Here is a 20,393-nt window from a genome sequence, read left to right on the forward strand (position 1 = left end):
GATTTCAAAGCACTTTTTTTTTTTTAGCCACTGGTACTGCTGTTTTTCCTTTGGCACACATTTCACTCATGGCACTCCTGGCCTATCACGCTCGCACTGGTGGGTGGCAGTTCAGGCGACCATTTTGGTGTGCGCAAAACTGCACGGTTCTCCTGGTTCTGGGATAGAATGATGGGCGGCGACAGCTCATCCCCACATCTACCCAGTCTATTGATTTAGTTTTGTTCTGGGATAGAATGATGGGTGGCGACAGCTCATCCCCACATTCTACCCAGTCTAATAATTCAACATGGGTCAAAACCCTTGACAACATGTATCCTTATTCTGCCAGGTCCTGTAAAGACCAAGGTCACTGTTGTTTTAGCACTATCGCATAGCTATGCGCGCTCACTACATTATTACAAATTATGCAGGCATGTGTATGCGAAGTACATGCAAAAAAGGGAAGAATGCCCATTGTCTTATAAACCAGTCACTTCATGGTCCACTAGATCCTAATGGTGACCTAATAATTGCCAGAGCTCATAGAGCCCTGTTAAGGTTCATAAGATCCTAGGTGAAAAAATCTTTGAACTTTTCATTTTCAATGTGTTTGACTTTTGTGTTCTTTGGTTATGGAGTTTTAAGACAACTCCATAGGCATCATCTTTTTCTGTGTGTCACACAGCACCTTCAGTGCACTGGCAAAGGGATGTCTTTCAGCTTTCCCAAGGATTGAATACCTTCTCTGGGGCTGACTACCGTCTCCCAGAGCATATAAAGATGAATTGACTTTACTAGTCTCTTTAAATGTACAGACCCAGCATGCACTATCTTCCTATAGAGTGCTGGAGGGGTTGCTTAGCTTCCCCTGAGACAAAACACTCATGTAACAGTCAAATGTTGCCCTTTCCTACTTTAAATGGCTGGTGGTAGTGGACAATGGTAGCTAAAAAACGCGTCAGCCATGTTTTTCAATATGGCGCACCAGACCTATCTATAAAAACAGACTCTGGTTGACTTTTCACGCCATTTCTTTTGGGAAAGGTCCTTCTTGGGTTTGTCTCTGCGCGCCAAACCAGGTTTGGTCCCTTTGTTCGTTGGCCTTTAGCAGGCTTCAAGCTCTCCTCTGGCACCTGAGTGTCTGGGGTGGACAGGATGTGTGGGAGATGCCCGAAACTCCCTGTGCTTAGTCTCCTAGGGGACCTGAATGCACTCTGGCGTGATTGGCCGGGTGGCTGTCCGGCAAGGAAATCTTTTCGGCTATTGCGAAAGTTTGTGGAAATGTTCTCTACTTCGAAGGCTTGTCCTTTTCTAAACATTCATCAAACTTTTAGCCTAGCCAAATTCTTCTAAACTCTGTGGCAAAGACTTAACCGTTTACTACCAGAACTGTGTTATCCTATACAAAGACTCTGAACCATTGACTTTGGCCCAGGATTATGAACTGAATTGCTGGTTGTAGTTTACTGAAGCCCTTTGTCCTGTCTATGCAATTATTTGTGCTGTCTATTGTTATAACCTCGTCTTTTTACCCCTTTTTAAAGTATCTGAAGTGCTATTTTGCTCCCACTTCAGGGAGCTAAACTTGTTCATTTACTTACCGGTTGTGTATTTGTGTTTTATTAGTGTGTGATATTGAGCTGCTCTTACTAGTGTAATGTTTTCAAACTGACTGTGTAAATAAATATATATTCTTTAACCAAGAAACCTTGAGCAAGTGTTTATTTGAATCACTGTAATTGTTGGTCCTTTGTGTAACTTGTTCTACTGCTCACTTTACTCTTGAAATAAGTCTGGCTTCTTAGCCATCACTACCACTTTACTGTGTAGTACAGGTTACACGTGTAGTCTTAATTGTGTGTAGTGTTCCCAAAGGGTACTGCACATGATTCTGCCTCATGCATTGTTGCATATCTCTCCCTTTGCAGGGGACAGTGCATTCCCATGTTCACTACTCTTACTCACCCCCATCCACAATCCCTCAATGCCTGCAGAGAACCAATACAATGCTGCACACATCACAAATAGAGGAAAAGTGGAATGGACCTTTTGTGTGCTGAAATCATGCCTGCATCGTGCCTGTATTCCAACAGAGCTTCAGAACCACCATTTGCCACCTGGCTTCCATTTACACCAGTGCACTGGTTTGGACTCTCACAGAACCATAATCAGATGATGTGTAGTCCTGTGGGTATTGTGCAGATGAACCCATATATATCATGAGCAGTCACTCTACTTCGCCCAGGTTTGCAAGCTCTGGGCCACGCAGTAGTACATCGAAGATTTCACTAAATCTACTGGGAATATCGTCAGATGAAGAAGTGTCATCAGGCTTGATGCTGGATGCCTGCAAGCACTGTGTATACTCTATAAGAAATGTCTGCTGGCCTGCACTGGTTGTTGGGTCTGCATCCGCCTCCTCCTCCTCTGTTAGAGGTGTCTTATCAATAAAAGACTACAGAATAGATTGTATGTAACAATCTACTGAAGCACACAGGTCACAAAGTCACTATGGGGACTCTTAACACATCACATATGATAATCACACACAGAGCAAAGCATAACAGAACAAACACCAAACATACTAAAATCATTGCACCATCAAGTTCTAGGTCCTTTTCCAGATAACATTTGGGTCTCCTGCCTTGGAATGTTAGCAAGTACTAGGTTGTCACCTGCAAGGCTATCATCAGCAACCCCAATAAATATAATGTCGCCATACACTGCAACACACGTTCCAGTATGAATGACATGAAATGGATGCCTACCTGCAATGTTCACCTGTAGGAAATGTTGCAGATGTTGTATTGTATTGTATTTGGTTATTTACATAGCGCTCTTTCCCCATTTGTATGGCATCAATGCGCTTTTAATGGTTGGAACACACTCAGTGACTGTAGTCAATGTGTCAATGTGGCAAGGAAAGTTCTAGAAGTTTACTTTTAGGAAATGCGTGTGTGCATTTTTGCCAGGGCTCGGGTGGCTGGCTATGCTCGACCAAGCAACCCACAGACACATGGGAGGGCGCTGTTGGAGGTTGCGATAGAGAGCTATTGTTGAGAGATTCGATGTGTGGCTTGCTGTACTGACTTTCCTTTCATTGGTAGTCACTGTATGCTAGTGGCACAGGTGATGAGGTATGTCTGGTGTTTCAGTGTGTACGGTTATGTGCGCTGCTAGACCGGAAAGCATAGTCATAGCTGCATTCAATGGTGCCTGGGTGCTTGGTCATGCCTGCAGCCTGTGTCCTCAGATGTGGTGTAGGTATAAGTACCAGAGGTCTTCAGGGGTTATACGTACCGTGGTCTTCGGAGTTGTATGGCTGGTGCGATCTCTGTTCCTAGCAGACGGCGTGGTCTCATCATTCAGGGTCCAAGGATGCGACTGGCGTGTCTGGGTATATTGTGTTGTGCCTTAGTGATTGGTGTGGGCTACCCTGGGCTAATTATTTTATTGTTTGTGGTCTCTCTAGTGGACGGATCTGGTGGGCGGGGGGCGCAGTGAGAATGTTGCGGGTGTGCCACAGCAAAGGCAAAGACACATCCACAAGTCACAAACCCATGGCAAGCATGACCATTTCCAGGTAAAGAACAACCATCAACTGTATTGCTACATGACTGCATGTCCTCTACAGGAACACTCATGCGTCTCTGTCACCGGTGGACATGGCCCATAGCAATGCAGGAGGAAAGACCCAGCCAGATGTGGCCCCTAGTGTTAGCCCTAGAAATGAGTGACCTGACAATGTCGTCAATCCCAACCTCTGAAGGTAGTGACCATAGTATGGATTGGTATGGTATCGTATAACAATGCATAAAGCACAGGCTATGGCCCAGAGGCATCCAGGCTTTGGTTTGGAATTCAAAGATAACCACTCCTCTTTCAATATCATCCACAGCTACCACTGAGCACAATGCATTGTCGGATCTGCGTCAAAAGCTTTTTCCCATCCCAACCATGCTATTATGTAACTCACCTGATTGAGGCACATAATTGTCTATGACTCACACACCCACCACCTGCTCAGTGGATATCATGCCACTGACCACCTCTTCCAGTGGCAGGGGACTTCCACCTTTTACCCAAGCAGACCTATAATTAATCTCCTACTTGTCCTTGGTTTGGTCACTTAGACCATTTATGTGGTTCTGCACCTCATTGTACTGTTTGTTTGATGTTCCACCCCACAGGTGTTCATCTGATCTGTAATCTACGGCCAAAGGTCACCCCGTTGTGTCATTGAACGTGCACTGCCAGCTCAATCATAGGGCTCAACCAGATATTCCTCCACAAAGTCAGTCAGGATCAGAATCAAATCACCAGTGAGCTGCTTCTCCTTAGACAGTCCCTTTTCCTTCTCAGCCTGTCTGTCTCCATTATGGAGAAGTGATCTGGATCAATACATCCAATGTAGTAAAAGTACCCTCAGAGTGTCAGAGATGGTTCAATGAATTGTATTGAGTAGATTATTTGGGCCCTAGTGCTGTCCCTGTATCTACACAAATATTCCATAACCGTGGCGGCCCTACTCCCCAGGTTAGTAAATACTACAGGGACTCATTATTGTTTAGTTTATGCCTTCACTATATGGGATAACCTAAAGCCCAATGCCGTATCAACATAAACTACCTTTGGAACTTCTTAGAATAACTCTACACTATCAATATTGTTAGCTGACTAAAAGGAATAAGAGGGTGTTTCTTTCAGGCATGCTGCTCAATTCGGTCTTCTTTCTATCATGGCCATGTACTCCTCAACCTCTCCATGTCTGGTGTTCCATTTTACTACTTTCTTACTTCTAACTCCACCCACCTTCACTCCTTCTACTCCCTGCGACTTCCTCATCTATCCCACTGATGTCTCTCACTCCTTCTATGTTTTGTCTTCAGCTTTTGTTGTTACTACTCTCTCCTCCACACTACTACGCCTTCCGCCTACTCATCTATCCCTCTTCCACACTTCTACTCCTGTTCACCATTCACACTCAATTCACTCTCGCAACCACGTTACAGTCACGCCCTGCACTCCCTCCAATAAATTCATTCACTAGACTCAAAAACACAGTCCCATCACAGTACCACTTGCACTCCCTAATCAATACCTCACTTGCTCAAGAACTCAACCACACACTCTTTCCCATTGTCCTTCTCCTGCTGGTATCTTGGTATGTCTCTTCCTACACTTCTGACTTCACCCAAACAACCAGCACCTTCCTGTTCTATGCGGTCTTCCCTATGTTTGGCCCTGGCCAATCTGCCACGTTAAGCACAGGCCTTTTCTCCTTCCGGGCCGTGGAAGAACAACAATCCTGGTTCGTTTTATGGGCATGATTCCTGTCCTCCACCATGGTAAGTACTGTTTTTGCGTGCGCTTGGTAACCTAGTTTTAGTTCCTGGTGGTCTAGGGGTTTTTGTTTGATTCCTCTACAATTTGGTTTGGTGCTGGGGAAAAGTGTGCAGCATGTCGGGGAGCCATGTCGGATCTGTTCATAGCTTCAACACTCTCTCTCTCACTTTGCCTGTTTATCACAGTAAAGCATATGTCATGGGGAAATACTCTTTTATCATTTGTGTTGGTATCTTGGTATGGACGTATTGTTTTTAGCTCTGAAGAAGATAGAATTTACTTAGTGAGCATTTGTAATAATAGGCCTGGGTTGATGCATATGGGTGCTGTCCACTTATAGACAGGTACTATTGGAGAGGGGAGGATTCAGAGTCTTTCTTTACTCTCGCCATAGCTAATCTATACATAAGGCAAGGATGCAAAGGAACATTTTAAATTTAAAAATCAAGATGTGAACTACATCCTGCGGAAAACCTCTGAAAAAACACATGCAAGGAAGTGGTGTCAATTCCTTAGCCCATCTACAATAAGTGTATTTGTCCAAAGTAACTGACAAGTCCCAGAATCAATTGTTCCATTTATCAGAAAGTATCCCGCAACATCTTGTTAAATGGGAAAAAAGGCAACCTGGAATGTAAAAGCACTAGATGTTACAGAAAAATAGAATACATATTAGGGCCTGTATTGTGTCAGTTTATTTCCTTTCAGGACTAAGAATCAGTATTAGAAAATGATATAGTATAAAAAGTAAATATTTCACAATATATTGATTGCAAATAAAATTTCATGTTATGTTGTGCTGTTTAATGTGACAATAACAGTGAGGACCTGTGGAGAATAAAGAAATATTGTTAAAGGCTGCATTTGTGAATGAAACCAGACAAGGTCTGGATAGCAAAGTAACATTTTCCTGGCCTCCTGCAATAGCTACTGAGGGGGGTGGCTTTCTTCAAGGAAATGAAACCTAGAGAATAGACTATACAATGTTGCTACTGTCTGGATCAATGTCCCCAAAGACTGCCTATTTAAAGCTTCCATCTGCCACAGGGTCTGTGCAAGAACCCCTTAAAAATACAATATGCTCTGGGCAGAGGCCTTCAGTGGTCTGCTCTAGATATAATAAAATCTTCCCATCAACCATATCTTTCACACCTTTGAAGACTTGGGCCCTGATTCATAGAAGTGTTTTATAATGGCTCAACTCAATTGGAAAACTCTCTGTGAATCAGGCGAGAAAGTGGCTTTCATTATTCAAGTGGGTAGAGCTGTATAAACATATAGCTATGAGAAACTAAAGCTCAAGCCCCATGACAACCAGCCTTCTGAGCAGTCATACACGACCAACTCTGTGCTCCAGGAACTGGAGATGCCATTTCATGTTGTTATTTATCCTATGACATGTAAAGAAAACAAAATGCACTAGTTAAAAACTACACATGGAATCACATTTCTGTAAATAACTTTTGATCGAGAGATCATTTTTATTAAAAAATATATATATAAAAAAGCTGAAGTGAAAAGTGAAAAGCTGTGTCAACTGAATATAAAATTATATATTTTTAATATCTGTTTAATTATGCAGGCAGGTGCCATTGATGCATATATCCTAGCCTCTGTGCGGGCGAGCCTGTTATTCTGAGCTGGGAATGTAATTTATGTGTAAAGGTATCAGAGAAAAAAAGGAAAAAATCAGTAACACACACATCACAGGTTGTGCCGAGATGAGAATCACATCATTTCAGCCACCTGAGTGAGGGCAATATGATGAACTGATTAGTAACATGATCACATGTGAGGAATATGATGCTTTAGAAAATTACAGTTGTTAAATATAGAAATATCCCAGATGACATCACATCAAATGGGAGGGGAACTGGGTTTAAAAGTCACTCCCACTAGACTGCCTTCTTCATTAACATGCCCAATATGTACAAAGGTTGTGGTTTAGTGTGATGCCACTTTTGGAACACTATTCAATCACATAGATGAACAGTTAGATTAGCAAAATGATACACACATCTAAAGGAGCGAATTCTGATCTATAAATGTCTGAACCTATAGTTTCTGGGGGACTGACTGACTGACTGACTCCCTGAAAACTAACTGGCTGGCAGATGGGAAGAAGGAGAGAAAAGAGAATTTAAAACAACAGAAACGAAAGTAGAATAGATTGCTTTCATTTTGGACCTGTCTTGGATTACTAGCAGTACACTCTAAGGGAGGCCTACCTGGAATTAAACCACTAGGCCGTCATCGGTAGAAAAGACAGCAGACCCACCAAAAACAGAAAGAGGTAAACCAGGCTGTGGAGAGAAGCTCACTCCAACTTGCTGAGTGATGCCCACCTGTTTGGAGAGGGGGAGAATTGAACCAGTCCTTACGAGGGTGCCCACCTATTTTGAGACAGCCAAAAGAAAGTCCTATGTAATTGTAAAGCAAAGAGGATATATACATTGACTGTACATTCTGGCAAATTAGTCAATATTTCAGAAGTGCTTCTGAAATTATAGATTTGATAACATGGGTTGGGTGGTGTATATACTTAGAGATCTCTGATTCCTTCTCTATGTGATGTGCAAACACAGAAGAAGGAATCTGGGAGGAAAATGATGTCTCACTGTGCACAAAACTAGACAAATACTGTAATGGATGTCATTCCCCAGTTACATCATCAATCAATGTTCTGTTACTGTCACCGAACAGGAAACAGGGAAAGAGTTATTAACTGCTACCCAGGTCCCTACCTGGGTAGCAGTTAATAACTAGTAGCCCATTGAAAATTAGAAATGTATGGTTTTACATATTAATGCAATTGAGACACTATTAAAGGGAATCTATCAAATATATGTTTTTTCCTTTACAAGAGATTTACAAGCAGGAATATCAAGTAGCCTGAGGTTCAATTGCATTTTCAAGAAAGCTGTTTGAACTTCTGACATGCCCATTGAGTGAGGAAGGAGGTCTTAAATTACAATGAAAAAGAGGTAGAGCTATTTAGATGTTCTAATTTAATATGGTTTTCTATAAAATGACAACTTTATCCCAAGCCCTCACACACTTTTCAAAGCATGGTGGATGCACATTCAGGGTATGGATGCACATTCAGGGTAAACCAATTGCACACATGGCGATGTGAATGTTTACAAAAGTCTGCATTTAAGTAAAAATAGCACTGAAAAGTGATGCAATCAGTGTATTTAACATTCATGCTTGTAGTTATCATTGACATTAGAATTTCATAGACACATCATTAGTTTATATTTAAAATGGTTTACTTATTTCTATTATATTAATAAATAGACCTTCTTTGCAAGCCTGTCTGTTTCTTGTCCCAAAAGCTGAAGGAGACTGTAGGGAATCAATATTGTTATATTAAGGGTTCCAGGGTCATTAAAAGATCTGTATTAAATAAATAGAAATGGTGCATGCCTGATTTTGGTTGGGTGGCTAATTCCCCCAAACTTGATGTCACCCAATTAAAAAAAGCCTACAAACTGGAGTCTCCAAAAGAGATTGGATTTCTGGAATTATTGCAACCATAATCATTTAACTCATGTTGTGCAGAGTCCACGTGCGTGTTTGGAAATTATTTGTTGCATTGAATTACAGTGGTGTTGATATCACAGTCTCATAACGAGATGCTAAAATATGCACAAACATCTAGAGATACAACAGTTGTGTAGAGTAGATTACAGTCTGATTTTAGAGCTGAAAGTATTTCAATGACAGTGGTAAAATAGGAGTTTCTGATTAGTGAGAATTTTTGAGGTTAATTGTTACTTTTTAAACAGAGAGGAGTCGGATATAGAAATACCTGTGGCTAAAGTCCATGCTCTTTCAATATTATATTTGACAGGGGATTGGACAGCCACAGATATTTATCTATGAAAGACATACATGATGGAACGTGGAGCTGATGTGGGTTCAGATAGGTGGGATAAAAAAGGACCATTCAATCAGTCCTGTGTTGAATCTGGACCAATCGTCCCCTCACCCCAGAGGGGAGCCACCCACTGTGAGGCTAGAGGGGTAAGCATGCTAAGCAAGACCCTCCCTAAGGCTCTGGGGAATTGGGAATTCACAGGGAGTGACTTCCCTCTTGGAGACAATGACTCTTATTCCTGGATGGAACTTCCTATCCTGAGTACATTGCCTGCCTACATGGGAATCAAAAAAGACTGTTATTACTTCTGTTTTTACACTGCAAATAGTGACATCTCTTCAATCTCTTTGGCTACAGGTAATGCTGAATCTCACCAGAACTCTACAGGCAAAGATGAGCAACACACCGCTTTTGTTTGTGAGGATGCACATAAAACAACAAGGAACTTGAAATGGAGGAGAGAGAATCGTACGCAGAGGCAAACCTCTGACCGGAAGACATCCTGAAGGGGTAGAGTCACCCGAAACTGCGGAGCCAGCAGTAGCGTGAGGAGCAAGCTGATCGCTAACAAGATGCCAGAATCCAACCAGAGGGCCAAAGGGATTTGGGGATTCGTGGGACAAGCAACATTGTTATCCAAGGATGGGAAAGCTAAAGAGGTTACGGGAGACAGGAAAACCTGAACAGGTAAACACCTAACTGAGGCCCTGCTATAGCAGGCCTTATTGAGAACCAAAGAGCCTTGGTGAGCCCTAGAAATATAAGGCATATACAGCCAAACTGGGAACAGAGAGGGACAGGAGGGTTCACTTGCCCAAACCAAAGAAAGGAACATTTTCCAACACAAGAAATTGAAATTTAAGAACTTTTAAAAAATTTTGTGACATTTTGACAAGCACCATTAGTTTTAGTTTGTTAGTTAGGGACATTCCCTCATAGCGGTAGGGCTAGATAGGATTTTTTTTATTATTTCAACTTGTCATCTCTTAGTCCAAATGCTTCTGTTGGTTAACCACAGTCCCTACTGACTTCAACGGTCGAAGAAGAAAATTGTAAACTAATATGCCTTTCTGCAGATCTGTATTTCCACCTTCAGACAACAGGGATATTTAGGGTAAACTGTGACAAGAAGTGACCCAGATAAATACTGAGGAGCTGCTGGGAGTGCCAGACAATTTTGTAATGGTAAACTAGATGACATTTTATGGTTTCAAGAAACACTGAAAGAAATCCAGGCTTCCATATTGCAACAGCAAACTGTCATTGACCAGTTGCCGGTCCAAGTGACATTTTCTGACTGTCCAGGACACTTACAATAAGTATATAGAAGCCCGAGATAAGTGTCAGTGAAAATATAATAACTGAACTATGTATAATAAAGGCGTGTTAGTGAACACATTGACACTGAAACAACACATTGTGGAATTAAAATAATAAAATATCAAATTCTCAAAGACGTTGAGTCCCAAACTGAATTTGAGCTAATTAGTCAGAATTGTGTTGTCAAAGAATAACATAGATCAGCTCACACAAGAAATTGATTCCCTAATTCAAGAGAATAAGCAACTGATTCAAAAAGTAAATCAGGTACATGAAAATGAAGATATGAGCCACGTCTCTACCGAAGAACTAGCCAATGTAAACTATTGCACCTGCAGGATCAATTTAGACAAATAAGGACTGATCAGGAAAAGGTAATCCAACAAAAACAGTCCTTTGAAGAGCAAATGATTCACTGGAAAGTAATAAATCATGAAAGGTCTAACATAATTCAAACTTGCCAGAACGACAATTAATTTTTACAACAGGAGCTGCAAGATAACACAAGGTCTTGTTAACTTCCCATAGCAACATGCTGGAAGCTAATCAGGTGAGTATGTGTGATTTGAAGAAGTGATTATGTGAGGAAGTAAGTGACTATAAAATGTTGTTACAACCAACCAGCAGGCAACCACAAGAGACAAGTACATTGGACAGGGATGAATATTCCCTTCTGCCAAAGGCCTCATTACACCTACCTAAAACTTTCTATATGCATTCTGATGGACATACTAAGCCTGATGCCTCTAGAGAACAAGGACCTGCAAGTTGTCTAACATCCTCTCTCACAAATATTTCAGACCAGGTAATAGAGCATTCCTTATCAGAAATAGATGACTTCTTGCCTCTATAAGCGAGAGGGGGTGGGAGGAGTGCTCCATTCAGCATGTCAGTAGGGGACAGTAGTGAAAATGGAAATATAATTGGATCCGTGAAATAATATCAAGGCGAATTGGGAGACCTGAACTGCAGAAAATTATCCTGCAGAGAAATCATCCAGCCCACGTGGCTGAAATAGAGAGACAAAATCATAAATTCGGGAAGGGCAATTTAAAATGTTCTTCCGACCAGAGAGACTGGGAGGATTCTTACAGGCAATCTAGTGGAACAAACTGTTTTTATTTTCAACCTTCAGAGGAAGAAACTTCCTGGCTGAAGCTGACACTGCACCGGTAATCTGGCCACCTTCTGATCGATGGCCCAGGTCCCCTCCCCTGCCAGCTCCACACCTGCACTGCCTTCCTGGCAACCCCTGCACTTGGGGTCTGCTTCTGTATCCCTACAAGTCCCACTACCAGCACTTGATACTTGTTGTCTGCACTTACCTTCCACTTGCCACCTGCTGGCCATCCTTTACTTGTTGCTATTTATTTATCCCATGTACTGCACTGTGCCCCCTCCCCCGCACTTTCCCACATCCCCCTCCCATGCACTTGCGCGATCTGAATGACACCTGGCCTAGTAGTATCGTTGTCCGTCTTCCCTCTGCCCCCCATTGTCTAGTCGCTCCTTGAAACACTTGTGTTTAGCCGCATTACAAATGCCATATCATATAATATCATATAATCATTTGACCCCTGAAAAGGGATCCTGGGAGAAAATAAACCTAGAAGACCCAGAGACAAGAACAAAAGAAGGAGCCTGTGTCCCACACATCTAGAAAGCATTATTTATTTATGTATTTAATGTATTTATTGCATTTGATTATTCTCCCAAACCCAGAGGTATCACAGCGTAGGTATACAATGTTACAGTAAAACATTCTGGTTACAAGGGAAGAGTATACAGATGAAAAGTACAAACATTGACATATCAGGAACAATACCAAGTATTAAAGCAGCATGGTATGATTTATCATTAATTAACAGTGATTAGAGAGGCGCGCAACTTAGTATTTGTTAAATAGCCAGGTTTTTTGCAGTTTCGTAAAGAGAGTGTTAGAAGGCTCACTGCTTATGTTCAAAGGGAGCGAGTTCCAAATTCTATGTGCTGAGACAGGGAAACTGGTATCAACGTTCCCAAAATTAATATATTAGAGAGGGCCAAGGTGGCAACAGGGAGTTTGGTTGCATCTGTAGCTCTGACTCTGAGGGAGAGTGGACTGAGATTTAGAAGAAGGGAAGATCCCAAACTTTAATCAAAAACCCCATATAACAACAAAATATAGCCATAAAAGGTTGTATGACCCCTTATAAAAATTCAAGTTATTCTGTGTGGGATCATCTAAAGTTGTATGATAACACGGAATATGCTAAATGAACATTTTCTCCTGAGCTTTCCAGCTTTTTTGTAGGGCTGAAGACCAAAACCACCATGAATAGTCTACTTGTATATGACATTTTTAAAACTTTGTCTAGAGACTAAAGTCCCAATAGGTCCCTAAAAATGCATAAAATGTGGTGTTTGGTGAGGACCAATTTGCAAAAGAATGTTCCCAAGAGTTAGAACGTGCATTCACACAGACTTCTTGGCAGTTAAATACCAACAGCAGGGACATAATTACCACATGTTTCCACACTCTTCCAAAAAAGCATGGTCAACCAATTAGTGAGAGACTTCGATGATTTGCAAAGTCTCAAATAGTGATTTCACAAGCTACAAAGATGTATGAGGTCCAAAGGCCTACAGAAAATAAACAAGCCCAAAACTCCCCAAACTCCCAAACCACCTACAGCACCTCCCACAGCAAAAGTGGCATAGCTGATGATGGCCACCTCTTTAGATCTGGAGTCAGGGTGGTTGTACAGAATGACCAGCCCCAATAGAACAGTGTTCAAACCGTGTTCTGATGTGCAGACCCATCTTACACCAGTGCATATATAAATCTGTGGTACATGGGTTCCAGCTCCAAAGTGGGCTACAGATACTCCCCTACAACAGGGGGAATCAAAATCAAGTGAAAATTCCCCCATGAAATCCTGAACAGAATTTCTCGCTGGAAAGAAATCTAACATCCCCTTCAATTTAAAATGTCCAAAATAATTACCCTCCTAATGCACATTTTCAAAACAACTTAACTCCTTCTACTCCTATATTCTAGGACAGGAGAGCCCAGAATCAAGAGGAATGGAGCCCCAGAAAGGAAGTTATGGTAGTTTTCAATGGTAGGTTGCCAGGAGGGATAGGAACCCTCATAGGGAGCAACAAAAGGTATAAACAAAGTACTCTCAGAACCCTCTGGCTGTTCCGCAAAATGCTTGAGATCCAGGTCATCCATTTCAATGACAGTGTCTAGTGCAAGAAGACAAAGGGAATATAGAGGACAAGATATGCTAAGCCTGTGAAAAAGCTTGTTTTCTAATTGTAGGCGGGGGTACAAGTCTGGCACAGAGAAGGCATGTGTCTTGGCAAACACTTTTATTTAAAAAAGTAAAGAAAAGGAAAAACCCATCTGACCCTGTTAATACAAGGGTTTGCCCTACCTCAACAAAAAGACTAAGGATTCTGTCAGGATATCCATAAAATGAATATGTCTACCGTCCTATGTCCGAAAATATTTCCTTCCCTTGCCTGCTAGACTAACTAAGGAAAAATGGGGTGTCTGCTTTAATCCAGAAGGAGGCTTCTCTCTTTCAGTTCTTGATGAAACAAACCTGAGTGATTCTTCAACTAAAATGTTCTTGATGTTGGATGGTCTTCCATTCGTATGCAACAATAATAGAGTTCCCACGTATTAAAGGATGACTCTTCTGCTATTTTTCTCTCCAGTTCACAAATGAAGTATCATGTATGGTTCTCTATCCCACCAGACTTGACTGTAGACCTTATTACAAAACACAGTTCACAAGCATTAGGGGAACGTCTCTTCACCTGTTCTTTCTTCAACTCACAAATGTAGCACCAAGTCTGGTTCACTATCCTGCCAGACTTGATTGTAGATCTTCCTATCACAAAACAGAGTTCACAAGTATCGGGGGAGTCTCTTTCCCTCTTCTTCCTTCAACCCACAAATGCAGCGCCAAGTCTTGTTCACTGTACTGCCAGACCTGTCTGTGAATCTTCTCATTACAAAACACAGTTCACAGGTATCGGGGGGGGGGGGAGTCGCTTTCCCTGTTCCTCCTTGAACTCACAACTGTAGCACCAAGTCTGATTCAATATCCTGCCAGACATATTTGTAGATCTTCCTATCACAAAACAGAGTTCACAAGTATCAGGGAGAGTCTCTTCCCCTTTTCTTCCTTTAACCCACACAAACAGAGCACCAAGTCTGGATCACTATCCTGCCAGACTTGACTGTGAACCTTCTTATCACAAAACACAGTTCGCAGGTATCGGGGGAGTCACTTTCCCTGTTCTTCCTTCAACTCACAAGTGTAGCACCAAGTCTGGTTCAATATCCTGCCAGACTTGACTGTAGTTCTTCTAATCACAAACACCAAGTGGAGTTCTCCCCTTCTCTTGGCTTCATACAACATATAAATCAAAGTTCTCAATGTTAACAGGGATAACTCGCTTTGCCTTCCTCAGCCTTTCTTGCAACTCAGTTCTTATCAGGAGTTTTGAGCAGATCACAATCCCAGGGTGAATGGCTTCTTTCCCCTGGTCTTTTCCCTGCTTTCACCAAACTCACAGTCACCTTGGTTCCCCAGTCCTTCCGGTATTGCGACAATGAGGAACAAGGATGATGCGTGTTCCCTTATGGGTGCAGGTCCCAGACTCACACTGATGGACTTGGTTCACAACCCTGCCAAGTCTTTCCTGGATTTCTACTGCCTTAACTCAGGGACTAAACCAATGCCATTGGTTCTCCCCCTAACCTTGGCTCAACCACTCTCTATAGGCCACAACACCTCCCTGTCCATCCTGAGTACCATATCTCACGGTCTACGATGATCTTGCATCTCCCTGAATGCTTGCGGTCAGCTGTGGGCTTTCCTCTTCTCTCCACATTCTTCTCCAAACTGGCACCTTCTCCCCATGCAAACCGACATTAAGGGAGGCCAGGAGTTTCACCCTCTTTGCTAGTTGAGCAGTCCCTCTCCTCTGGACCTGCTCTGCAGTGACTTTCTCCCTTCTTCGCTTCCCAATCTGTCTCCTGGCTCCTCCAGGGCTGGGTTGGCATTTGGATCCTTCAGTCCTTTAGAGAGGGATTCTCCTGGGCTTCCCCCAGTCTTTAGCACTTCACCGGTGTCCAAAGGTTCCCCTGTCTCTGGCAGGGTCTCTGGTCCACAGCCCATTCGTCTGCAGCATAGCTTCCCTGATCCTTGGTCCTCCAGGGTGGGCTTGACAGCACCTCCTAGCTTCTCTCCTCTATTTCTACTCTAGCTGGACCAATCGTAAGCCAGTAACCACTAGACTGTTCCTTCTGTTTCAGTGAGGGGCTTGAGGGCATGCTCACTTCTTTTCCCTCTATATCTTCTTCTCAGGTGGCCAGGGAAAGGCCCTGCTCTTTGATCTGACACTCGGGGTGGATATGCAAAGGAGAATCATGTGGGTGGTGAAGGCTTGATGAGTGGGGAGAGGATGCCCTTAGGTGAGACATGGTATTCCCCATTTCTGTTTCACCACAATAGGGCTCAATGGAAATGGGGAGGCTGGCAACGCCGGCACCGTCAATAACGGTGCCGGCCCTGCCGGGTAGGTCTGCGTGCAGGTGCCGTTCCGCACAGCAGGTGGGACCTGCCGGGCTGAGAGGCACCCACGGGTAGACCTCGTAGTTTGCCGATCCGATCCGGTAACTACGGTACCAGCAATCTTCCCGGTACCATACTTACCGGACTGGCAAACTTATAATGAGGCCCCTTGACTCCTCACTTCAACGCGATGATTTACAAGTGAACAAGCCCACTCTCTGTTTAGCTATTGAAACAGCACACATTTTCACTGATGGCATCAAGCATTTTCATTCATTACACCGAGTGGTAGAGAGGGAAGAAATTAGAGGACCTACCCATCCCAACTTTCCACCGAGAGAAAGAATGAATTTCCCCAGTGGAACCATGGACATTAAATGCGGGGAGAGGGCAAAGATAAAGATAAAGTGAAAACCAGATTCCAAAGCCAAAGACAAAGTGAGGAGAGAAGATGGTAGACCAATGAAGCCCATGATACCCATATGTTTTTCTTGCAAAGAGCCATGACGTTTAGTGAGGAATTGTCTCCAAAATAAAAGAGAGGAACTTGTGGAACTTGAATGCATGGTAGGAGAAAAATGGGAGGATCTACGTCCTTACGACAATATTGAAACCCAAAGCAATTTCTTTTGTTGTCCACTACATCCACTCTCGAATCAATTATTGTGCATGGGATCCTGGTACAGGCCCTAATAGAATCTGGTAGTAAACAGATGGCCTTGGGAGAGGATCTAGAACCACCTGAGAATTTAAACGGTGCAACTTTGATAAGAATCACTTGAGTCCATGAAGACCAAGAAATGTACCCAAGTGTTGCTATATCCATTCATGTATAAGGAACAACTACCATTTTCCCTTCAGCAATCATTCCGGGCCAACCCGATAAAATGATAATTGGGACTGACTTCCCTAGCTTCCCATCACTACTTCTATGTGAGATTGGTCCTTAATCCCGAGGCATTCACAGCAACCCCATCCCGAGAATGCATTAGCGTATGTCCATAGTGCAGAAAGCCCTATTCATACTGGAAGGGTATGTGAGGAACATGAGGGCATCCTCACTTCTTTTCCCCTGGTGTCTTCTTCTCAGGTGGACAGGAAAGGCCATTGCTCTTGGATCCCGACCATGGGGGTGGATATGTGAGGGATGATCACCTTGGTGGAGGAGATTTGGGGAGTAGGTAGAGGATGTCCTTAGGTGAGACATGGTATCCCCCATTTCCCTTTCACCACAAACCCTCCATCCCTCACAAATGTATAGGCTTTTGTCAGCCCCTTTCATGTGATTCCCATAAAGTATTCCCCAAAGTGCACCAGTACGGTACTGGGGCGAAGAAGAGAACACCAAAACTAACACATCCTCATTTTGTGAAAGCAAACAATTACTAACCTCAGCAAAATACTGGGATGAGGAAGAGGACAAGATCAAAGCAGGACTATTGTTTTTATAGTGAGTGGTCTAGTCTTTTTTTGGAATGGGAATGGAGGTGGGAGATTTACAAGCAGGAATCCCAAAATAAATGGAGTCAGCTGTGAGAGAACGCCCACAAACTGCTGGTGAAGACAGACCTCTCTGGTGTGGTGGCTGAAAGGAGGAGTGCTCAAGACCCATGGAAAAGTGCAGAGTGTTTGCATCGGCAATCAAAGGTACAAGGCGATGGATGCCGGTGGCAAGCCATAGGTAAGACGCTAGTGGGACTGAAGGAAATAATCGTGTGATTCCTGCTTTACTGAGGAAGTACTGCTAGGTGTGCACAAACCACAAGAAGACCGCTCGGAGAAGATCTGAGGTACCACACAGAGAGAAGGTAATCTGTGGCAGTGGAAGACTTTGCAAGGAGCCGTAAGAGTGAGTGAAACCAGAAGGGGGAGCACCAGGCTGGCAGGTGGCAACAGAAATAAAGCCATAGACAGTCATCTAAATAAAAGCAAGACATTTTGAATATCAAACAAAACAAAAGCAACACATTTTGAATATTGAACGTAACGAAAGCATGTTAAAGCAGATTTTAGTGCATTTTGAATGCCAAACTCAATGAAAGCAAGTTAAAACAGATTTCAAGGCATTTTGGATACCGAATGAAGTGACAAAAAGCTAAAGAAGATTTGAAGGCATTTTGAATATGAACGAAGTAAAAGCAAGTTGGAATACTCTTGTATCTTGAGAGCAGAGAAAGAAAGATTGCGAACCTTACTGAAAGGGAGTTTTTAACTGCATTGAAACAATGAACTGCATTAACTGAAAACAAGAGCTAGCAAAGGCAAAAGAGCACAAAAAGTTGTATGCATAATATGAGAAATCCAGCATTGACCACAGCCAATAATGTGCAAAAGAACTGTATGTTGTAAGGCAACACTCATTGGCAAGAGCCAATGGAAACATAAGAAAATGTAGCAAGTGCATGGTGGCCAACCAAGCCACAATACAGTGTCAGGAGAGCATGACACATGTGACTGAGGGATGCCTCACTGCTGAGGCGAAGCAGTGGACTGGTGTTACTAGAAAAGCAGTCAAGGAGGAGTACCGGTTGTGTGACCTGTAATGGGTGGATCCGAGAACTGCGCCTATACTGGGTCACCCCTGAATGGAAAGACCATGAAAACATCTATGAAGAACCTTGTGTTGTGCAAAGACCCTGTTGTGATTTTGAAGTCAACTGTTGTTTTGAAAGCTGGAAGATTTGAACTCTTGGGAAAAGGAACCCCCTGTGTTGTTTTGTTTGAAAGCTGGAATATTTGAACTCTTGGGGAAGGGAACCCATGTGTTTGATTAACTACTTTGAACACGGGGAAGGGGAGCTTATCCCAAGCCAAAGAGCTAGAACAAGCTCTGAACTTTGTTGTGAACACTATTCATTTTGATGCTGACATCCCTGCACATTTTATGCAGTTAGTTTTGAGGGCAAGTATATGTTTTGGACCCAGACAGATGATTTACTTTGGACTTCCAGATGCAGACTATCCTCAGTTTTCTTTAGGTATGGAAACCCCATCTTAGAATAGGGCAAGTTAGGCATTATTCCACCCTGCGTTTTGAGTTCATAAAAACTCAAAGAACAAGAACTTGAACCTGTTGTCTGTGTCTGACTCATGATGTCTTCACAGTTCTCAAATGTGATCCTCATGCTTCGGCACTTCTCCCTCATTAGAGTGGATGTCAGCAGTATATTTTTCATCTCCTCCCTATTCTTCCTCATCTCAATATTTCTACCCTTGATCCACCTTGGGTCGGTGGCTATCATCATAGTGCCAGTACTTGCTAGGAAAATGGTTGGGTGACAATAACTCATGGTCCTATTAGGGAAGGGGTTATTGTTAAGGTTGTAGGAAAGGGGTCTAGGGTCAGGTGATAGGCCTGGAAACTGTGTTCTTCTAATATGGTCTTCACTGGTCTCACATGGGTTTCCCCTCCCATGAGATCCACCCGCTGAGTAACATCTTGTTGTCTGTGTCTGACTCATGATGTCTTCACAGTTCTCAAATGTGATCCTCATGCTTCGGCACTTCTCACTCATTAGAGTGGATGTCAGCAGTATATTTTTCATCTCCTCCCTATTCTTCCTCATCTCAATATTTCTACCCTTGATCCACCTTGGGTCGGTGGCTATCATCATAGTGCCAGTACTTGCTAGGAAAATGGTCGGGTGACAATAACTCATGGTCCTATTAGGGAAGGGGTTATTGTTAAGGTTGTAGGAAAGGGGTCTAGGGTCAGGTGATAGGCCTGGCAACCGTGTTCTTCTAATATGGTCTTCACTGGTCTCACATGGGTTTCCCCTCCCATGAGATCCACCCGCTGAGTAACATCCCAGGGGGACTTTCTGGTAGCAGTCTCACCTCCTTGGCCTTATGGTAAGAGGTTCCCCCTATGGAAGTAGTGAAGATAACCTGGGATTCATCACATAACCCATACAAATATGACTGCATTTTATAAAGAAATTCAAGAAACTAGTAGCGAACGCGCTTTGCACAGGGAACTAGATCCAAAATCATAGAGACAAATAATGACAACCGATGAAAAAGATAGATAGAAAAGTCACCATTGAGAGAGAGGATAAAATTGTCCTCAGAAAAGAGAAGACACAGGTCTTTGGAAAGGAGACATAGCCCTACTCCATATTTCATCTACAAATGTTTGTTTATTCCGACAGGTTCCCAAGACAACTCATCTGAACTTGATCACAAAGAAGGAAGTGCATACATGGTGCCCATACAGGGTCAAGTTCAAGAAAACAAGACATAAATAAAATGCATGCCAAGCTGTCTAATATCTCACACTCTCTTTG

General features: G+C 42.9%; 1 long non-coding RNA gene across 1 annotated transcript in view; it reads left to right on the forward strand.

Moving 5' to 3' along the window:
• LOC138516623 (uncharacterized) overlaps positions 1 to 20,393 on the forward strand; it is a 158,586-nt gene that overhangs the window by 53,877 nt on the left and 84,316 nt on the right. Inside the window, exon 2 of the long non-coding RNA XR_011282290.1 lies at positions 9,569 to 9,898. This is a non-coding gene — a long non-coding RNA (uncharacterized lncRNA). The remainder of the gene's footprint in view (positions 1 to 9,568; positions 9,899 to 20,393) is intronic.

Source organism: Ambystoma mexicanum, chromosome 6q (assembly GCF_040938575.1).
Source record: "Ambystoma mexicanum isolate Mex_15411 chromosome 6q, UKY_AmexF1_1, whole genome shotgun sequence".
Lineage (NCBI taxonomy): Eukaryota > Metazoa > Chordata > Amphibia > Caudata > Ambystomatidae > Ambystoma > Ambystoma mexicanum.